The sequence below is a fragment of the Pinus tabuliformis genome, chromosome 4_2 (assembly GCF_031772625.1).
Source record: "Pinus tabuliformis cultivar Carrire ecotype Pingquan chromosome 4_2, CPIR1, whole genome shotgun sequence".
Classification (NCBI taxonomy): domain Eukaryota; kingdom Viridiplantae; phylum Streptophyta; class Pinopsida; order Pinales; family Pinaceae; genus Pinus; species Pinus tabuliformis.
The window spans coordinates 354769902-354776490 of NC_142304.1; positions in this window are offsets into that span (position 1 = coordinate 354769902).

The window sequence follows — 6589 nt, forward strand, 5'->3', positions numbered from 1 at the left end:
AGGGGTTGGTAATTTTTCACTCTGAGGCATGTATACTGTTTACCTTCAGAATTGTTTAATACAAAGAGCTAGATCAGCTCAGTGATTTCCTGGAACTATGGTGTATTGCTGATGATTCATGTGTTGATGCAGAATTCCTGTGTTGTTTGATGAAATAACAAGTTTTTTCCTTAATCTCTGTTCTTGTCTTTCTTATGTTTATCAAATCATATTCATGTTACATTAAGCTAGCAGTAAAGAAAAAGAATAGTGCAAGATTTTTTATGCGACACCTTGTACTCAATTTTTACTGCTGTAAATGTTTGTCTTCAGAATTAACCATGGACATGAATTCTTAATTGCTCATGTAGCTGGTGATTCTATATGTATGAATATTACCTAGAAATTCTTAAATGCTCCTAGGTCAATATTCTCACTATCTTTCTCTAACAGTTTACTGTAAGATTCTTAATTGCCTTGCATAAACTGGACACAACCCACCCAAACACTTTATGAACGTTTGTTTCTCATACACTAATCTTGCTCTGCAGCATCACTACAGCAAATCACTCAGCACCTCAAAATAACTAAAGGACCACTGACTCCATAGCCGAATGGACTATAACACTTTGGAGAATGCATAAGCACCTTGACTGAAATTATCATCCAACCAAAACCTTAAAACAAACCTGAACTTATAGCTAGCCTAAAATCAGTGCAGAACAGAGACAAATTATAAAGAGAGAGCCCTCTCTGATTACAGTTTGGCTAGAAACTGTAATCCAAAGATTGGTTAGTGGTTACCCCGGCCGTATTCCCTTGGGAGTCAAAGGGAACAACCTGGGTGTTAACACCCAGATCATAGTAACAGTACCACAAACCAAATCTGAACCCAGAACACTGCAACAATAAACAGAAGCAGCAAGATCACAACTCAAAATATATACGCTACTTTAATAGCCTGAAACCTGCGTGCATACGTTTCTGCATATGGAAAAACCTGCGTATACGTTGTTTTCCTTCAATGAACCTTCGTATATATGCGCCTTCGCTTCTCTGAACCTGCGTACAGATCTATAAAGGATAATTCGCTCTTTCAGATATAAATAACCCAGATTGTTAGTTTTATAGATCAAGCAAGCGCCACAAATAACAGATCAAAATCATACAAAGATACTATCATTCAAGCTTAAAGATTATGATCCATCAATAGAACCTATCCTTCTCTTTGCGCTAAGGTTCCTCCTTCATCTAGATCTGCACCATAACCCAATTTCGAGTATTCCAGATCTAGCACTTTATCAGATATTCAATAATAATTCAGATGATGCCTTGCCACATGATCTCCTTCCTCTTTTATAGTTTTAAGCCTTCCACAATACCATGGTCCAAAACCATAATAAACCAATACCACGGGCCCAATACTTGGGATCAACACATTTGACGAGGTACCATGGTCCAAAACCATAGGTTCAAATACCAAGGACTAACTACCACAGACCAAAGGTAAGTTATCCAACATATATGCGCTTTTCCTTGCATGAAAGTGTGTGTATACGCATACGTGCCTTTGAAATGTATAACCCGCGTGTATACGCGCCTTTGTCGAGATGAATCTGCGTATATCACTTTTCCTTCATTCTGAAAGCCTGAATTGAGATCTGTTACCAAAGAGAGTTGCCATCAAGGACAACACCTATGCCATAGCTCCAAACCTGTGTTATAATGCCAACAATCTCCCCCTTTGGACTTGATGGCAACCCAAAATCCTCAAAGTCATTCTCCGCCTTTGTCATCAAGGGAAAAGGGTTGTGCTCCCCTTGAGAGCATGCTGAACTTTCTACCCTGCTGTGCTGACCATGCTCCCCCTGACTGTAGGCAAGATCTGTAAAATATGTTCTTTAAGAAGAACCATGAATTATACATCATAAAATACCTTCCTATCACCAAAAGACTCAATACATATATCCATCACCCAACCAAGTGGGGATCATCCACCCAACCAAGTGGGGATACATCAGAAATTTACATATGACAAATGTTCATTACATGTTCACCCCAGGCATATTGGGGAAACCAAAATAGGTAGTTACATGACCTTGACACCATAAAAGAGATACCACAAAAAGAGATACATGACATAGAGACGAATTATCTAGAACAAGACTTATGGAAGTCACAAGCAGCAGCATCTGTCCATCATTATTCAGATCAGCAACCAAGATTTCCTTCTATTCATCTGCTGCCTCTGTTCCACCTAAAACCAACAACAGCTGTGAACTAGAACCAAAAGCTTCTAAGATAATGCCAACAATGCATTATTAGAAGATTATCTGCTCCCCCTTAACCTGTGCCAGATGGTCTTTGTCAGACCCATATCAGACTCTCTTCAACCAGAGTCTGTCATTGCTGATTTTCTTCAGAACTCCATATACGCGACTGCACCTGCATAAATCGGTGTATGTACGCTGATATTCCTCATTCAACTCGCGCACACCCATTTTTCTCTGAAACATACAAGTTTTAACAGCAAGATGATGCATCAACTACTCCCAGCTTCTGTCTGAGGTATTCAAATGTCTCTCTGGGCAATGGTTTGGTGAGAATATTAGCAACTTGTTCCTTATAAGGAACATACTCCAATTTGACCTTTTGTTCCAAAACTTGTTCCCGGAGAAAGTGATACTTGATCGGTATGTGCTTGGTCTTTGAATGCATGACTGGGTTCTTTGAAATGTTGATTGCACTTGTATTATCACATAAGATGGAGATCAGTGGTGTACAAGTGATTTGAAAATCCTGCAAGGTTTGCATCATCCAAAGAAGTTGAGTGCAGCAAGATGCAGTAGTCACATATTCCACTTCAGTTGTAGATAAAGCAATCGAACTCTGTTTTTTGCTGAACCAAGATACTAATATGGAACCCATAAAGAATGCACCACCACTTGTGCTCTTCCTGCCATCCACGCTTCCGGCCCAATCTGCATTTGTGTAAGCATGAAGTGTGAGATCTGTATCTCTAGGATACCATAAGCCATAGTTTTGAGTTCTTTGAAGGTGCTTGAAGATTCTCTTGACTGCCTGAAGATGAGTTTTTTTTGGATTTGCCTGAAATCTTCCAATTATTCCCACTGCATGCATGATGTCTGGTCGGGTACCTGTCAAATAAAGTAGACTTCCAATCATAGATCTGTAGGTTGGTTGATGCACTGCTGCTGATTCATCATTTGCACTGAGGTTGCATCCTATGACCATGGGGGTACATACTGGTTTTGCATCATCCATGCCATATTTCTTCAAATCTGCTTGAGATACTTGGTTTGAGACAAGAAGATACCGCCTTCATTTTGTGGGATTTGCAAACCAAGAAAATATGTCAGTTCTCCAAGCAAAGACATTTCGAATTCTTTCTGCATCACCAAGGCAAAGCTTTGACTCATAGCTTCTTCGTTGCTGCCAAAGATAATATCATCTACATACACAACAAGTATTAGTAATTTGTCATTTTCAATTTTTATGTAAAGATTGCTATCTCTTGATCCCTTTGAAAAACCTTGTTGATGAAGATATTTGTCCAAACGGTAGTACCAAGCCCTTGGAGCCTGTTTAAGACCACAGAGAGCATTTTTTAGTCTACATACAAGATTTGGATAATTCCCAAGGATGCAGCCATCTGGTTGCTCAATGTACACTTCTTCTTCTAAGTCCCCATTAAGAAAGGCTGATTTCACATCCATTTGAAAAACTTTGAACTTCTGAAAGCTTGAGAGAGCAAGGAACATTCGGATGGCCTCAAGTCTAGCAATGGGAGCAAAAGTTTCTTCGAAGTCTATTCCTTCTTGTTGAGCATACCCTTTACACACAAGTTTGTCCTTGTTTCTAATTACTTCCCCATTTTCATTCAACTTATTTTTGAAGATCCATTTTGTCCCTATGACATTCTTATCTTTTGGTCTAGGAACCAACACCCAAGTGTTGTTCTTTTTTATCTGCTCATGTTCTTCATCCATCGCCTTGACCCAACATTCATCTTTGCATGCCTCTCTTACATTTTGTGGTTCAGTGGACGAGAGAAATGCCAAATAGCTTGAGGCTTCTACAATTGTTCTTCTTGTTTGTACACCTACTTCTTTCTGCCCTAAAATCTAAGATTCTGGATGATTCTTTTGAACATACCTGGATGGAGTCTTCTCTTCTATCCTTATTTGCTCCTCAGGTGCCTCTTGAGGTTCTTCTTCATCATTTGTCTGATTTGGAGAGTAGTCTTCATCCTCTTCGATATTTTCATGATTTACTTGCCTAGGGATGTATCCTTTTTCATCAACCACTACATCAATGTTGTCAAAAATTCTTCCAAGTATTTTATTGTAACACTTATATGATTTGCTGTAGGGAGAATAACCAAGGAGAATGCCTTCATCTGCTCTAGGTTCAAGTTTGCTAAGCTGTTCATCAATGTTCTTAATATAGCATTTGCTCCCAAAAATTTTGAAATGCTTTACTGAAGGAATCTCACCATACCAAAGCTCATGAGGAGTTTGAGTGTTGTTCACTCAGACATTTGTTTTGTTGAGAATAACAACCACAACAAATGCAGCTTCACCCCAGAAGGTTGTGGGAGTCCCAGACTCTTCAAGCATAGCACGAGCCATTTGTTGGACCATTCTGTTCATCCTTTCCACCACTCCATTTTGCTAAGGAGTCCTAGCTATAGAGAATTCCCTTCTTATTCCATGTTCTTCACAGAAATCGAAAAATTCATTTCAGGTAAACTCCCCACCTTTGTCGGACTTGAGGCACTTAATTTTGTGATCTGATTCATTTTCAACAAAGGCTTTGAAAGATTTGAATTTTTCGAATGCTTCGTCCTTGTGTTTCATAAGTCCCAACCAAACCATCTTGGAGAAGTCGTCAATGAATAATATAAAATATTCTTCTCCTCGAGGTGACCTTGTCCTAAATGGACCACATACATCTGTATGGACTAGTTCAAGAGGCCTGCTGGCTGATCCTTCCTTCTCAGGGAAGTTAGTTTTGGTTCGCTTACCAAACTGACATGATTTACATATGGTGTTGTCTAGAATTTTGATATCTGGAAGACCATGAAATGCCTAGTATTTGCATGCTTTCCTTATTTGTGAAAAGCTTAGATGCCCCAACCTCCGGTGCCATAACCAATGTTCAATATCCTTGCTCAAATAGCATTGTTGTTGTCCTTCTTCAAATATGTATAGATTATTTTGAGTTCTTCTGCCTTTGATCACTGTTTTTCCTGTATCAAGATCACGAACGCTACATCCATTTGATCGAAATATTACCTCGGTTCCTTGATCGCACATCTGACTGACACTCAGTAGATTATGCTTCAAGCCATCAACATACAAAACATTTCTAACTTTGACCTTTTCTTTCAACTGAGCAGTACCTTTTCCTTTTACGGATGCAGGGGTATCATTTCCAAAAGAATCTTTCTTACCCTTTCCTAAAGCAGTATATGATTCAAGTTTTTCTTTATCACCTGTCATATGCTTTAAACATCGGTTGTCGATGTACCATAGATTTTCCTGTCCTTCTGCATAAAAGGCTATCCCACACCTTTCTGGTTGTGGTTCCTTTATTTTCCATGTTCGAGTGCCTGAGGCTTGTTCCTTTGTCTCCCGAAACCTGCTCCTGCATTCAGAATCTTCATGACCGAAGTTATTACAAATAGAACATTTAATTTCATTTTCAAGGGCCGAAAATTTGTTATAGGTCCTTTTTGTAATCCCGGTCATACTTCTTTGTTTTTGAGCTTCTCTAGTCATGATTGTCTTATAGGCAACACATTGAGTTGCGTTGTGACCAAAGTTATGTCAAGATAAATGTTGACCATTGAAGGAACTTCTGCGATTATCAAATCTACCAACCAAATGATTGTAATTTCTATTGTCATCCATTCTTGAAGCAAATTGAGAAGTTTTTACCTGTGGCTGGTTGTAGCTTTTGTTCACCCTTAAGATGGATTGCCCCTAGTTTACCTGGTAGTCTATGTTTGTTCTTGATGTAATTCATCCCTACTTTACTTGATGATCTCCATTGGGCTTTTACTCATTCCTCCTTGCTGTATCAAGATAACTCTTTGAGGTGGATGCTTGAGATGTTTCTCCATTATAACCCAGACCTGTCTTGATTAGTGGAGAACGTTGTACATTGATAATCTCATCCAGAGTTTCAGATCCTTTAACAAACTTAAGATTAAGAAGCTTTGTTTTCTCAATTTCTTTTCTGAGGCCAACAATTTCACATTCTAACTTCTCAAGAGATTTTTCTTTTTCATCAAGTTGAAATTGCAGAGTATCAATGATCAGATTCTTTTCTTCTAAACATGTATTAAGTCTAGAAATCTCTTCATAAAAGTCATCCACATATATAGCATCCATGTAATCATCATCTTCAAAAGCCATTAAAAGTTTATAATCATTACCTCATTCATCTTCGTCACTATTTGATAGACCATCACTGTCTTCATGAGTGTAGTAACTTTTCTTAGTTGCATTTTGTTTCTTGTTCCATCTAACAGGTTCCTTCCCTTTGTCCATCTTATCCTTGTGAGGACATTTGGCAGCATAGT